At 41.1% G+C, this 25,097-nt stretch overlaps 1 protein-coding gene across 4 annotated transcripts in view; it reads left to right on the top strand.

Annotated features, from left to right (window-relative positions):
* The window catches only part of Ldlrad4 (low density lipoprotein receptor class A domain containing 4), a 328,936-nt gene that overhangs the window by 69,379 nt on the left and 234,460 nt on the right, over positions 1 to 25,097 (top strand). The window contains exon 1 of one of the 4 annotated variants that reach the window (XM_040741652.1): positions 7,015 to 7,123. The exons of the other annotated variants lie outside the window; for them this stretch is intronic. The gene's annotated coding sequence lies outside the window, so the exon portion shown is untranslated. Of the gene's footprint in view, positions 1 to 7,014; positions 7,124 to 25,097 lie in introns of those variants that run through there. 4 annotated transcript variants of the gene reach the window in all.

Raw genomic sequence — 25,097 nt, 5'->3', positions numbered from 1 at the left:
TCTTGAGCTGGAGTTACAGGTCACTGGCAGCCAGGCAATCTGGGTGATAGGAATCTGGGTGAATGGTGGTCCATTGCAAGAGCATCAAGCTCTCCTAGCTGCTGAGCCATCTCTGCACTCCCCCTAATGGGTTTCCATTCTTTATCCCTTAGGTTGATCTGATATAGACATGTCATGAGAAACACTCTGTGTTCAGTTGGGGCAGTGGGTGAAGCAGCTAAGGCATTCTTTGGATAAATAATAATATATCTCTTGGCTGTTCATATCTGTTACATTCTCACCTCACACCATAACTGTGATGGCTTGATGCTGACTTGGCTCATAGTTTTGCCAATATCTACCTTTGCTTTATGGAGAGATGTTCAAGTTCTAATACGCAGTAACTATACTGTTCAGGTTTTACATGGAGCTCAGTATGAGCAGGAAGAAACATGCATGTAAGTGGTAGAAGTCAAGTTCAAACCTTTTAATTGGATGTTTATGTTAGGAAAGATGCTAATAATTAATATGAACTTCCTGCCACTGGGAATAACGAATGAAAGGCCAGTTAAAGAAATGTGGATAACATTGAAATACAGAAAAAAACATGTTTAAAAGGTTGTATCAAAATAAACTGAGCAATTTGTAGTGATTGTAATTGTGATTTGTGTTTTCATTAAGACAATAAAGCTTATGGCAATTTGATGACCCTACAGTTAAACTTAAGGAAATATAACCCAGAACAAAAACAAAACAATGTTTCAACCTTATTTTCTTCAACAAAGTAATTTCCTTTCATCAGCTTAGCCTAAAATATTAATAAAGGATTATTCCATTTCTGCTTAATGGACAGGCCTTTATTGACATTTATTGGAGCTGTTTGTACAAACACTGTCTCAAATTTATAGCAATGGGAGTTTTAGTTGATTATGGGACTAGATACCTGACTTGGATTACAATATTACTGAAATATTAGTAATTCGAACAACAGAAGAAATTCCATAAAGGAGTTAGGTTCATTTGTAGTCACAATATTACACTATCTTTAAAAACTGCTGTTTCCAAGTGTGTTAAGGGTCATAACAGTCCTGTAAACACTGGCAATAGGCCATACCTTGCATACTTTGAGACAGAAACTTACGACTTACTGACACAAATATTTTACTTAGAAGCATTTAAAATATACTTGAGAGAAGCAAAGACATACACAGCACTGTCAGAACAACTGAAATGGTGTGGAACTAGACCCTCCCTCTTCTGAGCTGATAGGAATTTTGTTGTATGGGACTTGTAGGTATACCAGTTGGGTCTTGCAAGGAACTGAAGCTCTGTCTTGCTTTTTACTGGTTCTGAATGCTCTACTGCTTGGCCTTTGCATGTCCCCATAAAGGGCCTGGTCCTCACCTTGTCCAGTAATTGTTACAGGTGTGCTCTGAGTCTGTTTACTCAGTGTCTGAGTTCTACAAGTAAAAGAGCTCTATTTTAGGATACAACATGATTTATGTCTCAGGAACCAACATCTTGTGATTTCACTTCCCACTTATTTTGATGTTACAAATAAGGCAATGGGAGAACATGAGGGATTTATTGGATATTGCGCTTGTTTGCTATTTTGCCAACTTTGATACAAGCTAGGATCATTCAGAAAGAGGGAACCTTGCTTCCATCAGATTGGCCGTGAGCAAGTCTGGAGCATTTCCTTGATCAATGATTGATGTGGGGGGTTCGGCTCACCAAGAGCAACCCCAGGCAGATGGTCTTGGTTGCATTAAAAACAAACAAAAAAGCAAACTGAGCAAACCGAGGGGGAACAAAGTGTTCTGTTCCTCCATGGCTTTTGCTTTGGCTCCTGCCTCCTTGAGTTCCTGCCTTGACTTCCCTTAGTAATGGAGTGGGACCCAAGAGTTATAAGATGAGAGAAACCCTTCCCTCCCCAAGTGGGTTTTGCTCATGGTGTTTTTCACAGCAATAGAAACCCTAGGACATGTTACAGTTGGGCTATCATGGGAGAGGTTCAGTGGCTGCTGGGTATTCTGGAGTTTAGTTTAGGGCATGCGATTCCTCTCCCTGCCAAAGTGTGTGGCCCATAAAATGCATCCGATCTCATTCACATTGAGTATGAGCCTTCCATTCAGTGGAGCCTTCTGAATTGTAAAAGAGTAGAACACAGCTCAAGTTCTGGTTTCTAAAAGCTCCCAATGCCTAGAGATTTGAAGGTAGCTGTTCCATGGTGTTTAGTCCTTCTGTTAAAGCCCCTATATACTGCTATAGGTAGTCTAATGTATGGGCAAACATAGGTTGGGTCACCTATCTACTACTATAGGTAGTCTAATGTATGGGCCATCATGGGGATGCAGCCTGCCCATCTGTGTGTACCTGAGAGGTAGCCGTTGTCCCCCTTTACTGGTGGCGCATTCATTCACTCCACTTACTGCCACCAGAGTAGACGACTTTGTTTCCTCATTCTCTGTGAACTGTGATTTCAGGACTCTGACCCTTAAAGACAGAAGGAGCTGGTAATTCCTGTCTGTCTCCCTTAGAAAAGTGATAATGCTTTGTATGCCAAGAAAGGTTTGCCTGCAGTTGGTTTAAACGTTTGAAGCAACCTTCTCTACCTTAACCTTTGTTTGTATAGAATACTTGGCATTCTCTCAAGTATTTATATACATTATTCTAGGAAAAACAACCTGAAATCTTCAGAATTTCTGTTGGAGCAGAACTGGGAGTTTCTTTCAGCTTGACCACTTTGAGGTACTTTATTCTTTTACTGGAATGTGTGCATTCTCTTTTTCATAAAGATGCAAATTCAGGTTGTCTTGAGGTTATTTTATTGTCTACTGCCAGATGTGTTATTTTTTGATGGCAGCAATACATTTAATGAGATATCACACTCAAATAGTGGGTACAGTTTAAGAAATTAGGGTATGTCAAATGGAAAGGTCTTTTATTAACTACTGTTGACTTACTATCACATCATTACTTCAGTGTTTATAGAAAATGTGTAGGGTACAGTCTACAAGAGACCCATCCTTGCCAGCATCCATGAGCAGATCTGGGTACTTATTCTACATCTCGGCTTCTTGAATCCCACACAAGGGCCCATCAAGCCGTTCTTATTCTTCTATGATGCATAGGGAAATGAATTTCCCAAGGTTGACAAAATGGTAGGAAATTTGTGTTTACAAGCAATAAAAAGTTAAATGAAGCGAAAGCAAACTGTCAGGACTGGTAGGAGTTTGGACCTCTGAGTCACAGCAAAGTAGGCTCTTGAGAGAATGTCTGGACAGTTGTGTGCGAATCCACTCTGTTCACTCTGCCCGGCCAGTCTATGTTGGCAGACATCTTCACAGTTTTCCAGCTCAAATCTGCAGTGCTCCATAAAACCAAGTGATAAAACCAGCAAGCCCCTTGCTATCACGATGGCCATCTGAAGAGAAGACAAATTGTTTTCATTTTTTAAGATTTACTTATTCATTATGCATGTAGTGTTCTCCTGGCATATATGCCTACATAGCAGAAGTGGCGACCAGATCTCTTTTTAGATGGTTGTGAACCACTATGTGGTTGCTGGGAATTGAACTCAGGACTTCTGAAAGAGCAGCCAGTGCTCTTAACTTCTGAGCCATCTCTTCAGCCCCTGAGAAGACTAATTGTTAGTTTTAATATGCAAGTCCATCCATTCACCTATTAACTTATTCAGTAAGTAATTATCAAGGTCCTTATTGATTGACAGCATTAATGATCAAATGGTATGGTCGAAGGAGTTGTGGTACAGAGGGCTGTAATGTTCCCCACATGGTTGTATAGCATGTTAGTCCACCTATGAGGAGCCAGGTTGAGTTTTTTAAATCTTTTACCTCATTCCAGACTCATCTTTTTATTCTCCTTTATTAAAGAGTCGTGTAGACTGGCCTGGAATTTAGAAACAGTTTGGGCTCAGGAGATGACTCAGTAGGTAAAGGTACATGCTGAAAAACCTTCTGATCTGCGTTTGAGCCCTGGAACCCTCATGGTGGAAGGAGAGAACTGACTTGTGCAAGTTATTCTCTGATTTCTCCATGTGTGGTGTGGTATGTATAACCCCTTCCCCTATGCAAATAAATACACAAATGTTTAAGAAAAAAAGAAAAAGGAGAGCTGGAGAGACGGCTCAGTGGCTAAGAGCACTTGCGTTCTTCCAGAGGACCCAGGTTTGGTTCCTAGCACCCATGGTTGCTCAATTGTCTGTTATTACACATATGGGATCCAATGCCTTCTGCCACACTCCACAGTCATTGCATGCACATAGTACACATACATATGTGCAGGCAAAACACTCATACACATAAAATAAAAATCTAAAAAACATAAAAAGAAACATTAACAGGCTCATAGGAGTAAGGGTGCATTTCCTAGTCTTGTTCCATACCCATCACAGGTTGGAACAGGTATCCAACCATCCTGTGACTCCAGGAGCCAGGCTAATAGAGGCTCCATCTCTGCATATAGCTCCAGGGTTTCTAAAAATAGGGGAGGGGAACTCTGGCAAGTCAATAATTCAAGGTTCTGGCCCAAAGCTAAAGGGTTAACCACGTAGCCCTGACTGGTCACGTGGCATCTTGGTGTTCCATCTCTGTGTGCCTGTCAGTGACTGGCACGTGGCAGCCCTCTTCCAGTCTTTCTTCCCTTTTCTCTCTTGTTTTTCCTTCCATTGTCTCCTCTGCCTCCTTTAATTTTTTGATATAGGATTTTGCCATATACCCCAAGCTGGCTTGGAGCTATATAGTACAGGCTGCTCTTGAACCCATAACCGTCCTATCTGAGCCTCCTCAATACTGGATTACAGGCATGCATCACACCTACTCTACCATTTTGTTTTACTTAGATATTACAAAGAACAGATACTTTTGTTATGGAAAGTATATTTTAACTAACACACATGCATTTTTGATTTATAAGCAATATTTTACTTAATTCACATTCTTTTTAAAAAATTGTTTATGTAAATGAGTGCTCTATTTGCATGCATGCCTGCATAATAGAAGAGGGCATCAGATCCCATTATAGATGATTGCGGGGCACCATGTGGATGCTGAGAATTAAACTCAGGACCTTAGGAAGAGCAGCCAGTGCTCTTAGCCTCTGGGCCATCTCTCCAATCCTTAATTCACATTATTAACAATAAAATGGAAAAAAAGGGAAACTAAGGGGTAAAAGTCACCCAAGATTCCATTGTTTTCCTTTCTCTGTACTTGTTTTCAGAATTTTCCATTTAAAAAATATGTTCTTTTAACAGGGTTGTTATCATATGGCTTTGGAAAAATGCATGAGTGTTGGGTTTGCTCCTTAGACCTACCATTCACTCATTATGTGGTTCTGGAAAACCTTCACCTCTCTGCCCTTTCTTCATCTGCCACAAGAGATAACAGCTTCCTTGGAGGCTGAGAGAGCTCTAGTTCACACTGTGTCTGGTCTGGGTACTTTCATCGTGCATCGTTTGTTGTCTCGTATTCTCACTTTGCTTCATGACATGAAAGGAATGACTACCTTCTGTCACAAGAGGAATCCTGAGTCACCAGTCGCCATGGAAGGGAAAGTGTTGAGAATTTTCCAAACTTACCCTACCAATAACAGTCTTTACCCCACACTTTGATTAACCCCAGAAGAGTGTGTGGTATACCAGATGACCACGAGGAGGGTTTCTTGTGGAATATTCTAGAATGTGAGATCTGGGCATGTGGTGATGGAGAATAAATCGGGTCATGTTTGAAGGGATTGGGGATTAAATCAGACATGGGTTATTTCTAAACAGGGATAAGACTCCAAATTCTGTCATGGGGCCTTACAGTTGACATTGCATTGTTGGTACAAACAGAAACCTTGGGTGATAGGTGAGATAGTAGTCTTTTTAGCTGAACTCACACATATGGAAAAAAATGTTCATCTTGTTAGGGAACCAGGGCAGCAGTAAAATATAACCATGGTTTTGTTTTATTCATGCGTGTTCTCATTTCAACCCTTATATTAGAAGTTAGCTAATTTTTCCCTCCCTCCCTTTGTCCCTCCCCCATATAAGTGTACACATGCACATGTGTGCACATGTGTAGAGGAGGACTTCAGGTGTCTTCCTCACTCGTTTTCCACTTTATTTTTTGAAATAGGGTCCTCTCACTCAACTTGGAGGTCTTCAATTCAGCTAGCCTGTCTGACCAGCAAGCCTCAGGGATCCCTCCAGCTCTGCCTCCCCAGGGCTGGGACAACAGGCATGTGCCACTATGCCTAGTTTTTATGTGTCTACTGGGGATCTGAGCTCTGGTCCTCACACTTGCATGGCAGGCACTTTATCAGCTGAACCATCTTCTTAGCTCCTCGTATGTGTGTCTAGGTAAGATTCTTTCTATGGCTGTAATGCTCCCTCAACACTATTTCTAGTCTCTCATCATGAAATAAATGTTGGTGATGCTAAAGATAACACGTAGGAACTGATTTTTTTTTCTGTTCCATTTCTCAGTGGGGTCTGAGGGGGATACAACAGAGAGGACGGTCAGCATGAAGTCCCTTCACATTTCCATAGCATGCTTGAGGATGCTGGTGGACATATCCAGTCACCACTACTATTGGTCTCTTTTCTTTTGGCTACCTGTGTCCCAACCCTCAAGGTTTCTTCTCCCTCTTCTCTCTCATATATAGATGTGATTATGTTTAGAAGCTGAAACATGTGAGTAAATCAGATGCATTTGCTCAACCGTTGAATAAGGACTGTAGTTATTTTAACAACAACAACAACAAAAATCCTGCAGTCTTCAGCTATTTCTGGAGAAGACTAGTAATTAGCATGCCATGTGTAATTCATTGCTGGCTCTGGCTGCTATTTCCTTGTTCCAATGCAAGCCTAATTTAGGGGCCTGGATTTATTTCACTTGGAAATGTGATTTTGTGGAGACCTCTAAAATGTCATCGTGAGATTAATGGTTTTTTGTAGCCAGAGTTTGCCAAGCCTGGTGTTTGAAGCTCAATTATTAGTTTTCAGCAGCTCTGTGGCGGGGAGTAACAGCTTGCTGGGATGATACTTAGTTTCAGAGAAAACTGTTAAAAGCAACTGCTGCAAGGAGGATTGCTAGTACCTGCAGAGGGAGAAACTAAGGAAGAGCAGGTTGATTTGAAGGTAGGTCAATCCCACAGCGTCTCCCTGGTTTTGGTGTTGCTCATGGGAGATCGTTTACATTATTATTATGAATGGATATATTACTGACATGCAAACATTTACTGATCTATTGGAGGCCAAAGGCACACGTATGCATTTTTGGAAATTGATGTTGTCTCTAGTGAAAGATGGCTATTCGTAGTGGCCTGGGGAGGAGTCTTGGTTGCTGAGCTCTGAGGACATCTGACATGCTCCCCAGATGCAGAGGAATAGGAGGAAACTATTACATAGTCCTTTTGGTTTGGAGTGCAGGGGCACAAAATGAGGACCTGGCCATGGTCCAAAAGGAAAGTGTTTGTTTTGGTTTTGGTTTTTCGAGTTCGGGTTTCTTTATGTAACAGCCATGTATCCGTGGCTGTTCTGGAACTAGACGAGGTTGGACTAGAACTCAAAGGTCCTCCAGCCTTTGCCTCCCAAGTGCTGGGATTAAAGGCATGTTCCATCAAAACCCAGCTTACATTTGGTTCGTTATTTCTAGAAAGATGTATTGGGGTGGTCAGTCTTTAAGGAATTGGCTAATTCTCTGGAGTTTTCCAGCAACCTGCTGGCTCCTCTGTTGTCAATGGTGAAAATTCAAGGGCAGGATGCAACTTAAGTGAGAATGTGTTTGATTACTTACCATACACACACTGATGGTGCTGGGCCAGTCCAGGTATCACTCACGTCCTCTGGTGTCTTTTCACACCCACTAAAGGGAAGTAGATCACCTTTGCTCTCTGAATACTGCTTTTGATGAGGAGAAATGCATTTTTCTAGTACATGAGCTATATCTTTTAAATTACTCTCCCTAATCCCTTCCAAAACAGAAAAGAAGCGGAAAAAAACAAAACAAAACAAAAAAACCAAAACCAACCAACCAACCCTCCAAAAAACCCCTAAGCAACAACAACAAAAACAACCTAATGCATGAGACACATACATATTGTATCTCTTGATTGAAGAAGTCAGATATGCAGCAGGTTCTAGTAGTAAGTGAATTATAGCAGTCCAGTTGCACCATAATATACAATGGTGACACCCCATTCAGCTAGAAAAAACTAGACTGGTTATTGTTCTCTTTCCATACTAGTAGGTAGGGCTACCTCTTCCGAGCGGGGAATGATGAAGCAGGAGGTAGAATTGGTGTGTAGGCAGTTTAGTTTAAAAACTTCCCAAAGTAAAGTAATTTTTTTTCAAAAGCCAAAAATGTCCTTGGACCTTGCATATCTTTGTCTTTTCCAGAGATGCAGGAAGTGCATCTTTATCTTTTATTTGGTTCCTAAAGGTTTTTAAAAAATTTATTTACTGCTTATTTTATGCCTTTAAGTGTGTTTTTCTGCATGTTTGTATGTGTACAATGTTTGGATCTGGTGCCTGTGAAAGTCAGAAGAGGGCCTCAGATCCTCTGAGACTGGAGTTAGTTACAATCCACCATGTGGGTACTGGGAATTGAACCAGTGTCTTTTGTAAGAGCAACAAGTGCTCTTAGCTGCTGAGCCAACTCTCCAGCGCCCCCCCCAAAGGGATTTCAGGGTTACCTTTCCAGAGGCAGGAATGTTAGAGCAACAGCACAGGACCACAAGGGAATAGAATCTCTGATCTGGGCAGAGAGCTCATTCCGGTTGGGTGGATCAATCACTTGTTCAGAGGAGGACTACCCTCCGTAGGGAGGAATCACCCCCGGGAAGGTGGACGTACCTGAAGCCATGCTAAAGAGATAAGAGATAATGATATGCTTTACTTTTCCTTCCCAGAATTCTTGTCAGCTAGTGTAGTAGCCTTGCACCTCCTTTCCTTTTGCTTGTCCACCGTGCTGCTGACCATCATGTTGGCTTAACTCAAAACAAACACGATACAAGAGACAGGGAGCGTCTAAGACAGGGATTCTTAACCTTTGCCTCTGGATATAGATGTAGAGGTTGGAAAGGAGGCTAGATACATCATCATCATCATCATCATTATTATTATTTTGTTTAGGTAATACTCTCACATAGCTCAAAATAAACCACTTACTAAGAAGCACTCATCTGGAAGAGCGTGGCCATTCTTCCTTTCAACTGTGCTATTGTTTTTCAATGTATCATTCTAGAATTTCTTTATGCATTTAATGATTAGTTTCATTGTTAATATAACATAAACTGTTGTCATTTTACATTTAATAAAAATATGATCTGCTTTTAATACCATGCTTTTAATATTTAGTAGGTTTTGGAGGCTATTTGGAGTTTAACATGTCAAAAGGTTCCTTGCTTCCTGTGGTGGTTTGAGTAAGCAGTGTCCCCAATAAGCTAGGATCTCTGGACACTTGGTTTCTAGTTGGTGGCCCTGTTTGGGGAGGTTTAGCTGGTGCAGCCTTGCTGTCGGAAGACTGTCATTTGGGATAGGCTTTGAGGCCTAACATTGAGCTTCACCTGACTTGTGGTTTTCTTGCTTGCAAGTAAACTCTCTGTTTCCTGTTCCCACTGCCATGCCTACCGTTCGCTGTTGTTCCTCCCTGCCATGACGGAAGCCCTAGCAACATCTTTCTTCTGCAGGTTACCCTGGTCATAGTGTTTTATCACAGCACCAGAAAAGTAACTAATACACCCTCCCACCTTCTCATTTCCTCTCTCCCATTTAATGTACGACTATAACTGAGTAAGTCAGTCCTCTACAGATGAAAATTTGGTTTATTTGCAAATGTTGACCTTTAAAATTAAATAAAACTCATGGCACGTTTCCTTTTGTTTAATTTCAAGTCACAAATGTTGCTTTAGAATAAACTTCCGGACTTGGAATTGTTAAATCCAGAGTATATGCTTGGATAGTTTGCCTGCTGTTGTAAAGTTGCCCTCCCTGGGGTTTTTCCAGCACTCTCTGGGGAACAGGGTCTCACTCTGCAGCCCTGACTGGCCTGGAGCTCTGTAGACCAGACCAGCCTCAAACTCAGAGACCCATCTGCCTCTGCTTCTGGAATGCTGGCAGTAAAGTCATGTACCACCATGCCTGGCCAGTTACAGCACTCTTAATAATTATGTATTAAAGATGTTGATGATTACATACTAAAGATGGTGAACTTAAGGAACAATAGCTTTTCTTTTGAAATGGAAAATAATCTTTCTTAGAGATATTTAGGAAATTAGGTTTAGCCTAAAAAGTGTTTGAGCCAATATTGATTGCTCGATGTCTTTTTCTTTTTTTTTCCCCGAGGCAGGGTTTCTCTGTATTGCCTTGAAGGTTGTCCTGGAACTTCTTTGTAGACCAGGCTGGCTTAAGACTCACAGAGATTTACCTGCCTCTGCCTCCTGAGTGCTGGGGTTAGGTGTGCGCCACCGATGCTTGCTCACTGTTTGTTTTTTGTTTTTGTTTTTGTTTTTTTTTTTTGCTTGCTCACTGTTTTAGAAAGCATTTTCCATGACTTGGGAGTAGGCTTAGAGTGTGACCTGAGACCCATGCCGAGTGATCAGCAGGGGCATTTTCTGCTGCAAAGCACTTGGCAGTCACATAACTGCCTTCTGAAAACCGACATGTCGAAAACTGTTCTTTTACCTATTGTCACTTGGTATTCTTGTAAGCTGTGTTGACACTATCTTGACACACTTGTCGGTAAGCAGGTGGCTATTTTAGCTCTAAGTCTTTCAAGTAAATACAATGACCAAGTAACTGAAGGATCCCCCTTAAGTTCCTCTCAAAGACAAGTGGTGTGCACAATTGAATTCTGTGTACAGAGAGATTTTTCTTACTTAGTTGCCAGGTACACATGTGTCAAGACTAAACCCATAGTCTATCAACTTCTGGCTCTTCCTCTTCCCTCCCTCCATGACTCCCTCCTCCATTTTGTACTGTTTCCTTGTGTCTTCCTCCAACTCATTGTCAAACATGAAATTTTATGATATTTTTTCTCAAGAGTTATCAGGCTATCCAAGAATGAGCTTTGGGGTAGGGAGTGGTAGTGCATGGAGTGGGTATTGTCCCCTTGTGACTGAAGCCATGCAGCCTGCATGTCATATAGTCCACCTTTTTCAGTTGATTATATCACTGAGCTTGAAACAGTTGATAGCACAATACAACCAGGCACCAGAACAACACAGAGCTGGGTGAATGATGAGATGGTGGAATTTATGACTTGAAGACTACAATCTCCTCTTTTAGGAGCAGAACTGTGTTGGTTCGGTCTTGTTGACTTGACACAAGCTGGAGAGACATCTGGGAAGAGGGAACCTCAACTGAGAAAGGGCCTCCATCAGATTGGTTTATAGTCAAGTCTGCGGGGGGCATTTTCTTGATTGATGATTGATGTAGAAGGGCCCACGCCACTGTTGGTGGTGCCACTGAAGGGCTGGTGGTCCTGATTGTATAAAAAAGCAAATTGCAAGCCCGCAAGCAGCATTCCTCCATGGTGTCTGTTTCAGTTCAGTTCTGCCTCCAGCCAGGCTCCTGTCTTGATTTCCCTTGGTGATGGATGGTTACATTGACATTTAAGCCAGCTAAGCCTCTTTGTCTCCAAGATGCTTTGGTTATGGTGTTTTATTATAACAATGGAAGGCAGCCTAGGGCAGGAACCAAAAAGGAGAGCTATTAGTAGGACTACTTTGGTGTGCGTTCAGATAAAGTAAGAAAGTAGGACTGTATTCAGTGTGGTGATACACAAAAGTGAGAATGGGCGGCCTGTGCCCTCTGGCTTTCCAGTATAATGTGGTTCAAGAGGACAGTGGCCCTCCTGTGAGATAGTGTGGAAACTCCAGCAGCAGGCTTGCAGATTCTTCCTGAAGAGGTGAAGCGGGCCAATGTTAGCTGGCTGGTTCCTTTCACATCCACAGACCTCTTCTTCCTTCCGCCTCGACCTTCAGTCCTCCTCTCTCAGTGTGAGGTTGCTGAGCTGCGTTTGCTCTTTCCTTCTGGTGTAACAGCTTCCAGATGGGTTTGCTCTTCAGTTCAGCGTGGCTTGGCATGTTTTGGTCTATGTCATCCACAGTAAATAGTAAAAAAAAATGTAACCCAGATGTTAACGTTTTCTTATTTTAAAAATTTATTTAGAAGGTTTTGAAGAGCTAGACTTCCACTGAAGAAATGATTTCTTATGTTGGAAAGGTATAGGTTCTGGAAGTAGTTCTTCAGCTTACTGTTTTGTGGCCATAGTCAAGTTTTAAAATTCAGTTCCCATCCCTGAACAGTTGGGAGAATGATACTTCTCTCCTTCAAAGGTTGCTATAAGGTTAAGAAATTAGAAACTGGGACTATTACTGGGGAAGACATAGGGATTGATAGGAATTTTCTTGTTTTATATTTCAAATAAGTTCATCTACCCTTCCACTGAACTACAAATTGTGAAGTAGCAATGAAATAATTTTATGGTTGGGGTCATTACAACATAAGGAACTGTATTAAAGGGCTGCAGCTTTAGGAATGTTGAAAAACACTTCTCTAGAAGAAGGTCATCATAAATTCTAACCCTTTGGGACTGTAAGTCCAGTTAAATTCTTTCCTTTATAAATAGTCTTAGTCATGGTGTTTTATCACAGTAGTAGGAAGGTAACTAAGGTAACTAAGACACCTAGCCCTGGAAGTCTTTTTGTGGTGGGCAGTTCTGTTCTTACCTCTGGATCTTCCTTTGGGAAACTGAAATAGATATGGTCTGGTCAGTGGGCAGTTCTTGATACCCGGAGTCTCAGATGTCAGTCACATCTTTGGGCAGTCCTTCACGAGATGATCTATGAACGCTGGTCACTCTATTATGGGATACTTCCCACTGCCCACTGTGCATGACTGTGTGAAAGTTCTCCTGTAGACTCTGGTTCCTAGCAGGTTTTCCTTACTTTGTACTGTTCTGATTCAAAGTTAGTTTCTCCACAATCTAGTAGTGCTCTTCTGGTGAGACTTCCGGATATGGTTCTTTGACTGTTATTCTGAGTATCCTTACGGAAGGTCTTGGGATGCTGAGTCATTGACACAGCAGGGGATCTTTTTCCTCTTCCAGCACTGGGGATTGAACCTAGGACCTCATGCATGCTAGGCAAGCAGTCTACCCCTGAGCTGTAGACAGCCCCAGCCTAATCAGTAGCCTTTTGGAAATGGCCTCTCAGGGCTACTCCAAGTGCTGAATGCCTAGCACCAAGGAGAGGGTTTTCCAGGCATCTCCTTTTGCTAGCACTGTTGCTCCCTGGATGAATGTGCAATGCAGATTTTCCTCTCTGGCTTCCATAGCATTCTGCTGTGGGCATCTGTCTTACTGGGAATAGGGAATGTTCCAAACTGAGCCATTCTCTCTAGGATGTATGTACTCTGGACTCACTTTATAGAGTTCGTTATTTTATTTTGCTGTTGTTGTTAGAATTACTTGGCTACACTTACGTCTTCTGGAAGCTGTTTTTCAGCTTTTAGTCTCTAGAGGCTCTGGCAGACCATGATAGGATGTAGCCACCATCTTCCTAGTCTGCATGCGTGTCTCACATTTCCATTTTCTGAGGGAAAGATTTCATGTCTTTCTCAACTGTTTACAGTTAATAGTAAAGCCACTTGGTGTTTTTTTTTTTTACATGCTCCACTGATGTGCTAGCTAGTTTTAAGTCAACCTGATACAAGGTACAGGCCTCAGAGAGGAGGGAGCCTCCATGGAGAAAATTATAGGCAAACTTATGGGTGTATTAGTGATTGATTGGGGGCGGGGAGCCTATTGTGGGTGGTGCCATCCCTGGGTTGGTAGTCATGGTTTGTATAAGAAAGCACGCTGAGCAAGCCATGATGAACAAGCCAGCAACTCCTCCATGGCCTCTGCATCAGCTCCTGCTTCCAGGTTCCAGCCCTGTTTGAATTCCTATCTTGACTTCCTTCAGTGATGAGCTATGATTCAGAAGTGTAAGCGAAATAGACCCTTTTCTTCCCAACCTGCTTCTGATCATGGTATTTCATCACAGCAATAGAAACCCTAACTAAGACAGTTGATGAGTATTTGCTTTTCTTCTTCGTGATTGGGTGGTGGAGGAAGCAAGGTAACCCCAGAGCTGGAAGAAGACACAGAAGAACTCAGAGATGGATATATCAGTGTGGGAAATCTGCAAAACAGCAGTAGTACGTAAGTAATGGTATATTTTGCCACATTTCCTAGAAGGGTTAGGTAGCTGATGAGGAAAACTTAGCTTACTTTAGGAATACACTTGAATACTTGGTTTCTCTCCTCTGGAAGTGAGGTTCTGCTTATCCCCAGAATTTAAAGATGAGAGTTGGGGAAGTGAGAGAAGCCCTGGAAACTTGGGATACTTGAACTGTCTTGCCTTTGACTAGGTCTCATGGTGTAGACGGTTTTGCCAGGTGAGTGACGCAAAGTGACTGGGAATGCAGGACAGATAGGCTCAGGGAGTAAGTGTGGGAAGAATCTGGTGGATGTTTGGGATAATGGGATGCTGCTTCTCTGGGCTGTTGTATCAGCTGCTATTTAACTAAGTGCCTTTAAGGGCTTTTAGAGTAGCTTCTAAGGAAAAAGAAGTAATATGGGTAGAAGACAGTCCTCAGAGATGAAAGCTGTAATAACTCAATTCTCCATAAAGGTATTTCTGCTTTTAACTAGAGTAGAATAGTTTACACACTGATATTTCTACAAAGAAAATTAGCAAAGCCAGATATAGTTAAGAAAAAAAGTGATGTTGAGTGCTTGAGGGATCAGGATCTTGACAAGGGGAGCATATCGAGGGAACTTAACCTTCCATGATATTTACTCTTTAGATGCTTGTTGAATCTTAAGGGACTTGGAAAGAAGATAAACAAAGAAACTAGAGAGAACTTGCTTCTGAAAACTTGGGACCATGGATAGATCTTTTGGTAGGATGTCATGTTGGGAGACAAAACTTAGTTTTAATCATGAATTCACTGTTAAGAACTCAGTTTTAAGATACAAAGAGAAAATCATCTGTAAAGGCAAAGATTCCAAACTGGCAGTGACAAGGATTTGGGATACAAAAGTTGAAGTACAAGGCCCAGTAAATACCCTAGGATTCCTGTTACCGCCTAATCCCAATCTAGAAAGGAGTTAATTTAGTCAAGTGAGTCTTAATCAAAGACTAGAGCTCAAGTACTTAACTGATTACACTGTGTCCATACCCCCATCCCCATCTCTTAATGTCACTGAGCATCTGTGGTAACATCTAGTTTGTTGTCTCTATACTTGACCGAATCTTTAGATGTAGCTGAAATTTTGGCTCACAGTTTGCTCAAGTATTGTGAAAAAAATATTCTAATGGGTTGTAATATAGGATATTACTAGGAAATATAAAGCTTGTTTAACACATTTCCTGCTCACAGGTCACTTAATTTCCTTTTCTTTATACATAGATGCCTCAGGAGTTACTCCTCACATTATAAGTCCTATTTAGTGTTGACATTATATTCCCATCTGTTCTAGAGGCCGAAGCAGAAAGGTTGCATATTTGTGGCATACCTGGCCCTGAGTGAGTTGAAGGATAGTCTGGGCAATTCATGAGAGATGCTATCTCTAAGTCAAAAGCTTCTACAAAGAGGGCTTGGAACTATAGCTTGGTGGTAGAGTGCTTGCCTAGTGTTCATCAAACCTTGGGTTTGATCTCTGCTACCAAAGGGAAGAAACAGCAAATTTAGGAGCTCAGTTTTATTAGGATATACTTGGTTACTTTGGGTCAGTCACATATAGGGTTCCAGTACCCTTTTAATTTGTAGATTTGCCTCTTTGTTCAAGAAATGTCCCTTGAATAATAGACTTACATATGTTTTCTTTCCAATGTTCATTGTTACTTTTTAGGGATCACAGTTATATATGTGTTGAATCACATTTACTGCTCTTCAAAATGTATAACTTGGGGGGGGTGGTGGATAGGGTTGTACCTCAGTAATAGAGTACTTCCCTAGACCCTAGGTGGAAACATAATCTATCATTCTGTCTAGCTTAGTTCAGTTCCATTTCTTTATTCTTAATATTTTCTACCATTCTTTTGGAATTCATCCTTTTTTCCCCTGTGACATTTATTGTGCCTAAAATTTCTTCTTCTAGTTCATGTTTTTTTCCTTTCTTGACAATTCCCCTTAGATACTATATTTATGCTCGATCTTATTAATCTTCCTCTCTCCCATCTGATTCTCCTTCTTTCCTCCCATTTTCTGCCCATCTTTCTTTTTTGCTTCATTTTCCCCTTAGGCAGTGGTTGCCTCTGAAATTTCTAAAATTTATACCATATCATTTGTTCATGATTTTGATCTCATTGCACTGTGGAGTGTTTTTTCTCTATTGGCCTTCTTTCTGGTTTTCTTTCCCATTTATTTGTGTAGAATAACTTTTTAAGATTTTCTTATTTTTATGTGTATATACTTTCATGAGTCTGTATGTACCAAATGTATGACTAGTGCCCTCAGAGGCCAGAAGATGGTATCAGATCTCTGAACACTGGAGTTACAGGTGGTTGTGAGTTTCCTGATGTGGGATCTGGGATCTGAACCCGGGTCCTCTGGAAGATCAGCATGCACTATTCACTGCTGAGCCATCTCTCCAGTTCCTCATAGAATAAGTTTTAAAAATTATTTTTTCTCATTTGTATATGTGTATGTATCCATGCTTGTATGTGCAGGGGCATGTGCATATTTGTGTGGAGGCTAGAGGCTGATGTCAAGTGTCTTAACCATTGTCTACTGTCTTTTTCAAGAGGCCATGTGGTATGGAGAGAATTCAGGGTAACTTTCCAGTCTTTATAGCCTATCCCTGCTTGCAGCATTGGCAAGAGGGATGTACCTGCTAGCCTGGTTCTTCTGAGTTTTTTGAACAGATTTTTCTCATTGTATTCCTTGAGACTATGTAGGTATTAGAGGACACTGTCACCAGCTCTGCTCATCCCAACTCTTTGCTGTATCCTCGGAGTGTGTCTATGAGTATGCGTCCTGCTGGTGGTATGGAGAGTCTTCATACTTTTGTCCCCCACTTCTGTGTTTCCCTATGCAGTTTCTTCTAAGTTTCAGAGCCTCTGGCAATCATTCTAGATATTTTGAGTCCTATCAGCTACAGGACTTGCAGTTCCATGGAAAACTGAGTTTGGAAATTCCATGGAACCTTTTCATTGTAGTCTGGCTTTTGCCTCAATATGCAGAGAAGGAAGAGGTTCTGTGCATGTCCATTTTTAAGATGGTGAAAGTAGTTTCATAAAGATAGGCAACTTGATCTTGCCATCTACCAAAAAGGTAGAGTGGGATTGAGCAGTGTAGGAGTTTTGCTTCTCACTATACCATGATGTTTCTTTAGCACTCGGTGCTGTAAAGATTAATTATTCGGTCAAAGCAGCATTGATATTGATAATTTGTTATGGCTATTGACAGGTCTAGTTGGCAACTTAGCATAACAGAAAAGTTTTAAGCCGCCATTTGGTAAAAATGATAACTGAAGTCCATCATACACATTTGTGACGCTCTCATATATATATATATATATATATATATATATATATATAAAATATTTTTTTGAGACAGGTTTCTCTGTATTGTTTTGGAGCCTGTCCTGGAACTCACTTGGTAGACCAGGCTGGTCTCGAACTCACAGAGATCCGTCTGCCTATGCCTCCTGACTGCTGGGATTAAAGGTGCGCCACCAATGTCCAGCTAAAATAATATATTTCAAAAGCCTTGTTTTCTTTCTTCTCCCTTCCATTTGCCTTATCTCCTTACTTCTCCCACCTTCTTCTCCCCAATCTTCTCTATCTTCTGTCCTTTTTCTCTTCACTCTGTGGCATAGAATCCGTGGTCAATTCTGTTGTCTTTTTTGTAACTTCTCTGAAGGTGAATGGTTTCAAATCATCTACTGCCCTCCGTCCCTCCATCCCTCCGTCCCTCCGTCCCTCCGTCCCTCCGTCCCTCCGTCCCTCCCTCCCTCCCTCTCTTGTCTCCCCCATTGTAGAATGGTTATCTACTCTTGTATGTTCATCCTGGCTTTCTGTAAGGATTCCTCTAGTTACATATTCAGAGAGGAAGAGGCGAAGAGGTTTTTTTTTTTTTTTTCTCTCTTACACTGTCTGGTTCACATGTTTATCGCTGTTGAACTTCCTGAAATGAATCTAAAGGCAGTAACGGCTGCTCTTGACTCTGACCAGATCCTCAGTCATGAACACTGCTGTGCCCTTACTGAATACTGTGTAAGTGGATTTGTTTGCAAATGCTTCTGAGAGGGTAAAGGTTACTATCACACATATGTTTACTCTGGCAAGATAAGGTTATGGTGAAAAGAGAATTGAACTGTACCAAGCTGTCAGTCTTTGGATTTTTTATGAAGAACACATTAGTTTCTAAGAATTATTTGGAGTTTTTCCTCTGTAAGTAAAATATAAGCTTAATTGTTTAAATTTAGGATTTTTGGAGGGAATATAAGGGACCCATAGGCAATTCTGCGTGAATATTTTGTTTGTTTCCACCGGGGTGCATTTGTGAGAGATAAAGAATGAGTAGAAGATAAAAGGGCTTTCATATTGTGCTTTTTATTGACTTGGTTTCCCCTGAAGAAGACAAAGGTGACACTAGGGGAGGGTTTTGTGCCTTTTATGATATAAGAGGGGGAAGCAGTCTGTGAAAATTTGTAAAATGATTTGCATTTTTATTTATGCTTCGTTTGAGAATCAAGTATGGAATTTGAGTCAAGTGACAGCATACCACAGCAACAAAGATGGAGGTGTTTGGTAGTTTTACTTACCACTACTTCCCTTTGTAGTTTGAGAATACATTCACTCATTAAAATAATAGCTTTAAAAATTAATGTGTTATATGGCAAGCACATTATCTTAAATCTTTTTCTCCTTTGTGTATGTATTATGCTTTGTATCCTTTTCATATGTAAAGGTACAGTATTACCATAGAGACATAAATCCAGAATAGGTACAGTACCTAATAATTAGTATTTTTTTCCAATTAACAAATCAAAAAGGTGTTTCCTTCTTTATTGAAATGGTAATAAAAGGTTACTGTTGGGCTGGAAGATGGGAGCCTTGCACATCCTTGGCATGGGTGGTTTGAATGAGATGCCCTTCATAGTCTAGGGCATACTTGGTACCCAGATGATGGCACTGTTTAGGAGGTATAGACTTCCAGAAGGAAGTATGTCACAGTGTGTGTGCGTGCGTGCGTGCGTGCGTGCGTGTGTGTGTGTGTGTGTGTGTGTGTGTGTGTAGATTTTGAGATTTCAAAGCCCCAGCATCATTTCCACTCACCCCATCCTGCTTCATGCTTGTTATTTTAAGATGTGAGCCCTCAGCTTGCTGTCCCAGCTACCACACTTCTCTGCTGTGGCAGTGATGGACTTATCTCTCTAAAATCATGAGCTAAATAAACACTGCCTTCTGTAAGTTGCTTTGGTCATGGTGTTTTGTCAGAGCAGTAGAAAAGTAACATACTCTACCACTTAAGTACATACAGTGTCAGGACAGCATAGTCACTGCTAATTTTTTCTCTCTCTCACTGTGTGTGTGTGTGTGTGTGTGTGTGTGTGTGTGTGTGTGTATGTATAAACAAACAACAGTGCTTTCAGATTTATTAAACTACAGCTCTTTAGTCACCACTCTCCATCTTCAGAACCTTTCCTTGTTTGCACACTGAAACTCTGTACCCATTAAACACTAAGTCCTGAAATCGAGCTCCTAGAAGCCGCCACTCCACTCTCTGTCTTTGGATTTGACTATTTTAGTTACTTTATAAGTAGGATTATACACCATTTGGTCTTTAGCGATGGCCTTATTTTAGTTAGCATAATGTTATCAGTGTTCATTCACAGTGTACATGAATCAAAATGTCCTTTCTTTTTAAGTTAGTTCAACTGTTGGCAGAGTTTCTCTGTGTCTCAGCAGCTGCTTCCACTCAAAGACTTAATATTATAAATGCTTGGCCAATAGCTCAGGCTTATTATTACTAACTCTTAATATTTTAAATTAATCCATTCCAATTCCTTTACTTGCTGCCATGTGGCTCATGGCTTGTTAACTCATTTTGTACATATCCTGCTTCCTGCTTGTTTAGCTGGTGATTCCTCTGACTCCGCCCTTCTTCTTCCCAGAATTCTTCTAGTCTAACATTTCCACCTAATCTTACCTTGTCCAGCTATTGGTCAGTCAGTTTCTTTATTAAACCAATCACAGCAACATATATTCATTCACACAGTGTGAAGGAATATTATACATTGAACAATATTCTATTTTATTATTCACTCATTATGGACATTTGGATTATTTCCACCTTCAGGTCACTATTACTAATAATATATATTATAAATATGTATATACACATATCCAACTCCTTGCTCAATTTCTTTCTGGGTTTCTTTTCTTGATGACAGTTATTCTAATGTATATAAGCTATTATCACATTATAGCTTTTGACTTGCATTTTCATAATATTTTATGAGTTTATGCTTATAAAAGTTGTAAATTTCCATGTGCAATGCTACTTGATAAACATTGCCATCCCCTAAGGGACAACCAGGAAAGGGATGATTGGACCAAAAGGCTGAAACTTTAGAGCAGACACCATACACTGCAACTCTATGTCAGGCGCCAGTGTTTGTAGTGGTATCATCTGGGCTCCTGTGGTCTGGGGAGCTATAGTTATTCAGCTGTTGGCTTGAACCTTACTTATATGGGCTCTCTACTGGGGTGATCTTACTCATGAACTAAAGACCTCATCTAAGACCTGGGGATTCAACTTTGGGAAATCAATTCCTTAAGAGTGTGTGTGAGGTTCAAGTAGCCCAAGGAAAGATGTTTGGAGATTGTGAACTTATATCTGTTGTTAGCATGGCTTAGAAAATGGATAAAGAGCAGTTTGAGTATTGAAAGTGAGGGGGGTGGTTCCCCTAACCCCTCACCCCACTATTCACAGAAAGGTCATGGTCATGGCTAAGCTGTTTTTTAATTCTTAGTTTTATAGTCCTATTAATCTGCTGCTGTGTTGTTTTTGTGAGGCAAGCTCTTGAGATATGGGTTTTCACTTTTAAGCATTAAATGTACCAATCTTTGAAATCATTTGCAGAGATTAAAAAGTATTCAATATCATTTTTAAAATGACAGGCAAGGGACAGTGCAGGGAAACTGGACACCTCCACAAATCTTCAACTGCAGTGCCAACTGGGTAATGGAGGACTGGTGTACATTCCTTCACAATGGCAGTAGGAGGAACGGTGAAGATGCCTGTTCCTGGCTCCACGGAGAAGCTCTGGGAATTCTGTTTCACCTTTCCTGCCTTTATCTGTAGTGATTTCTGCAGAATACCCCCTTTTCCTCAGAGAAGGAAGGAATATAAAAATCCCATCAAAGGGTAGGAGGGATGATTCAGAAGTTAAGAGCAGGGGCTGCTCTTCCTAAGGACCTGAGTTCAAGCACCCAATGGTTGCTTACAACCATCCGTAACTCCAGTTCTAAGGGGATCTGACACCTCTTCTGGCTTCCATGGACACCAGGCACACACATGTTGCACAGACATACATGCAGGCAAAAGACTCATACACATAAGTTAAAATAAAAAAAGAATCCCATCTACCCTTTTATCAAGAATTTCCTTTAAGATTTATACTTATCAAATGTACTTTATCGGTTGCAGTTTATTTAAGGAGTGATCTGATTTGTTGGCAGGACACATTTAATGTTCTGAGGATGCAGACACACCTGCCCAAAGAACTCTCTTCCTTCCAGGGAGACCCTTGGTGTGATTGCAAGGCTTCCGTGTCATTTACTCCAGGCATGCTGCTGAATGCAAGTTTGTGATGTGTGTAGTAAGAATCATTTTAGTACACACAGTATACCAACCTTTTTCAGATGTAACTTCTAATACGATGAAAATGTTGGGCTTAATGAAAAGTGTGTGTGTGTGTGTGTATGTGCGTGCGTGCACACACACGTGTGCGTGTGCATACATACAAAATTATACCTAATTCTTGTTGCATGTCACTTTGGGTATTGGTTCCATGGCTTTAAGTACAGCTCTCTCATTTGGGACAGCCAGTTTCATCTTGGTGCTGAGTCACATTTTGTTCCATTTGCTAAGAGATTAGGACATCAGCCCTTGGAGCCTCTCCTGTGGATTCTTTCATCAGGTCCAATGATGTCATCTTTTGGGAAGTCTACATGGCATCATTGCTGTCTTCATCCTTGCCAGATGTTCTCACCACAAGCTGAGAAGAGAGTGTTACATGCGAAAGAATGAGGTGTGTGTTTCCCAGTAAGGGCCCCTCCCTTGGTACAGTAACCCCACATTATGTCTCCATTGACAGGGTCTGTCCCCAGTCAATCAGAGCAGGCTTGCAGCAGGTGGCAGTGTGCCTATTGTAGTTGCTTTCAGCAACAGGGTTGACTATAGGTGGCAGGTCTTGACTATGACAGTTTAAAGGGAGCCTAAATTTGCATTTGTATCCACTAAATTCTGTGTGGCCGAGACTCATCCTTGGAAGGAAAGAGAGATGGACAGATAGAGTGGGTACAGTGGTGCATTCTTTAACTCCATCATTCAGGAAGCAGAGGCAGTGGGCTCTCCATGAGTCAAGGACAGCCTGGTCTCCATAGTGAGCTTCGGGCCAGAAAAGCTACAGCAGTGAGACCCTGTCTGTGGCAGGGGAGGGGAATGATGAGGGGGGTAGGGGAAGGAAGAGAATCATCTTTTGAACTTTCTGTGCCTTCAGACTGACCTTCCTGTTAAAGGTGGTCATGTATTGTGTAGTTTTCTGTAAGGTGTTTGACAGCTATTCTAATCTGATAATCTCCTAATTTGCATTGGAATTTTTTTTGGCATGGTACTATCTTTCTGTCTTCAGTATGGAACTCAGAATTGTATTTCTGTGAAACTGTACTGATCACTGTGATAGTGACCTCATTATTTAAGACCTTTTTTTTTTTCACTCTAAACAGACACAGACATCGTGGTGGAGCTGTGATTTGAGGGATCACATGGCCAACTGTTGGCTGCTGTTGATACCCTGTGCCAGTGGGTGTAGCTCTCTCTCTTCTTGTTTCATGCGTACATCCAGGTACTCCAAACTGGAACTTACCAGAAATATTAACTAATTTTTAAGACAAACTCAATAAGACATTCAGGAAAAGCAAAATATAAAAGAGAAAACAAGTGACAGATCTCATGGTATGGGAGCCAATGTGTTAAAATTGAGAAGGGGAACACAAAGATGACAGACATTATACATATATCTGGATAGCTATTTATTTTTATTACAGGCAGGAGGGTCTATGACAGTTACGTGAGAAGGAGGGGGTGACTGGATAAGCACTTGTTGGATTCTTGAATGTCTTCAGAGCTTCATTAGAAAACCCACCATTTCTTTATTGATCTGAGAGCCTGATTCATCATATTTACAAAGTATGCTGTAGTTATCAGGTTCATCATGGCATGGCAGCTGGCATCGAAGAATGGAGATCACAGGCTAGTCAGAGGGTCGGTGGACAGGCTGCAAGCTACTTTTTAAAATGGACATCTTTGGGACTCTACTGGAGAAAAAGGAGGGTAGAAGCTGGAGTGTAGATTTTTCGTGTGTGTGTGTGTGTGTGTGTGTGTGTATGTGTGTGTGTGTGTGTGTGTGTGTGTGTGCTTCAATTATTCCAGGGCCCAAAAGAGCCATGTCTGTAGAACAAAACCTGCATGTCATGTTGAAGGAGGGTTGGGAGGGCGACCCTCCTTTTAACTCTGGTATTGTCTAGGTTACTTTTGGTTTATGAGCTTGGCTTTCAGGAGCTGTTTGGACAGCTGACAATGGTAATGCTAGTTCTCACGTCCATAATAAAATAGGTAGTGTCTGGCACAGGACTGTCATCAAATAAATATTGTGTGTGCTCTCACTGGTACCTTATGTCTTTATAATGATAGTAATTCTCATTTAAAAAATGTGAAGCATTCTAAATGACAAATTAGCAGCAGTGGAGCACTCATTTACATGGAGCTGCAATGTAACTTGACACTTGACTTCTTGCCTATCAAGATTAAAGTTCTCTAAAATAATCCCAGGTACCATCATGCTCTTTGCTTCCATCTCCTCTGGGTCCAATCTTACTGTTAGAAGACTTTAAACGAGTGAACAGAGAGTTGACCCTGAACTTTAGAAGGCTGGTCTCCAGTATCTGTATATAATGACCATATAAATGTCCTACCCAAAGAATAACTGACATAAAATGAGCTATGATATTTATCAAATGAAAACATTATTTAAGTGTGCCTGTGATGGGAGATTGTTTTTGATGAAATATCTGATCCAAAGGATATGTGTTGAGATATTTTTTGATTTTGGTAGTGGGAGTGACAGTATTAATATTTTTCATTTTTTCCACAGTGAACATTGTTACCTTTAAAAAATTTTCCTTCAAAGACAGATACTGTGTGTCTGTGTCTGTGTGTGTATGCCCCCTGCCGTGTGTGTGTGTGTGTGTGTGTGTGTGTGTGTGTGTGTTGGGACATGTTATACATGGAAGGAGGCACATTACTCCCAACTTCCAGCACACATAAGGTTCATGGTGCTTTGCATGGTGGTTCTAACAGAAATATCAATTAATGTGTATGAAGCATTACCAGTGCTATGAAGTAGTAGAGGATAGTGTCCTTGTAATTAGTAACTTCCAACCTAGTGGGGAAACAGGATAGATGCTGAAAGTAATTAGGGATGAATGGAAATACTTGGTGTGTTGCTAAGTTGTACAGTATAAGTGGTGACAAACACTGTTCTTATGTAATGGGGACACAACGTGGGTGTGCAAAGTCTAGGAAGGATGGCTGTATATAGAGACTGCTAGGGAAATCCCTTCTTAAACCTCTTCCCCTGAAGAAAAGCTGGTGGCTGACCTTGGAAAACACCCTTGCATAAGTACTCTCAGTGCTTTCAGCTTCAGTCTCTCTTTGGACCTTGCTCATTGGTTTTACAAGTAAGTGTGTATGTGTGTGTGTGTGTGTGTGTACACATTCTGGTTCTTAACCCTTGAGACTTTTTGAGCTAGGCACCCCACTGCCT

The sequence above is a fragment of the Mesocricetus auratus genome, unplaced genomic scaffold (assembly GCF_017639785.1).
Source record: "Mesocricetus auratus isolate SY011 unplaced genomic scaffold, BCM_Maur_2.0 Super-Scaffold_6730, whole genome shotgun sequence".
Lineage (NCBI taxonomy): Eukaryota > Metazoa > Chordata > Mammalia > Rodentia > Cricetidae > Mesocricetus > Mesocricetus auratus.
Note: the sequence above shows the minus strand (reverse complement) of the source record. Positions and strands in the feature narration are given on the sequence as shown.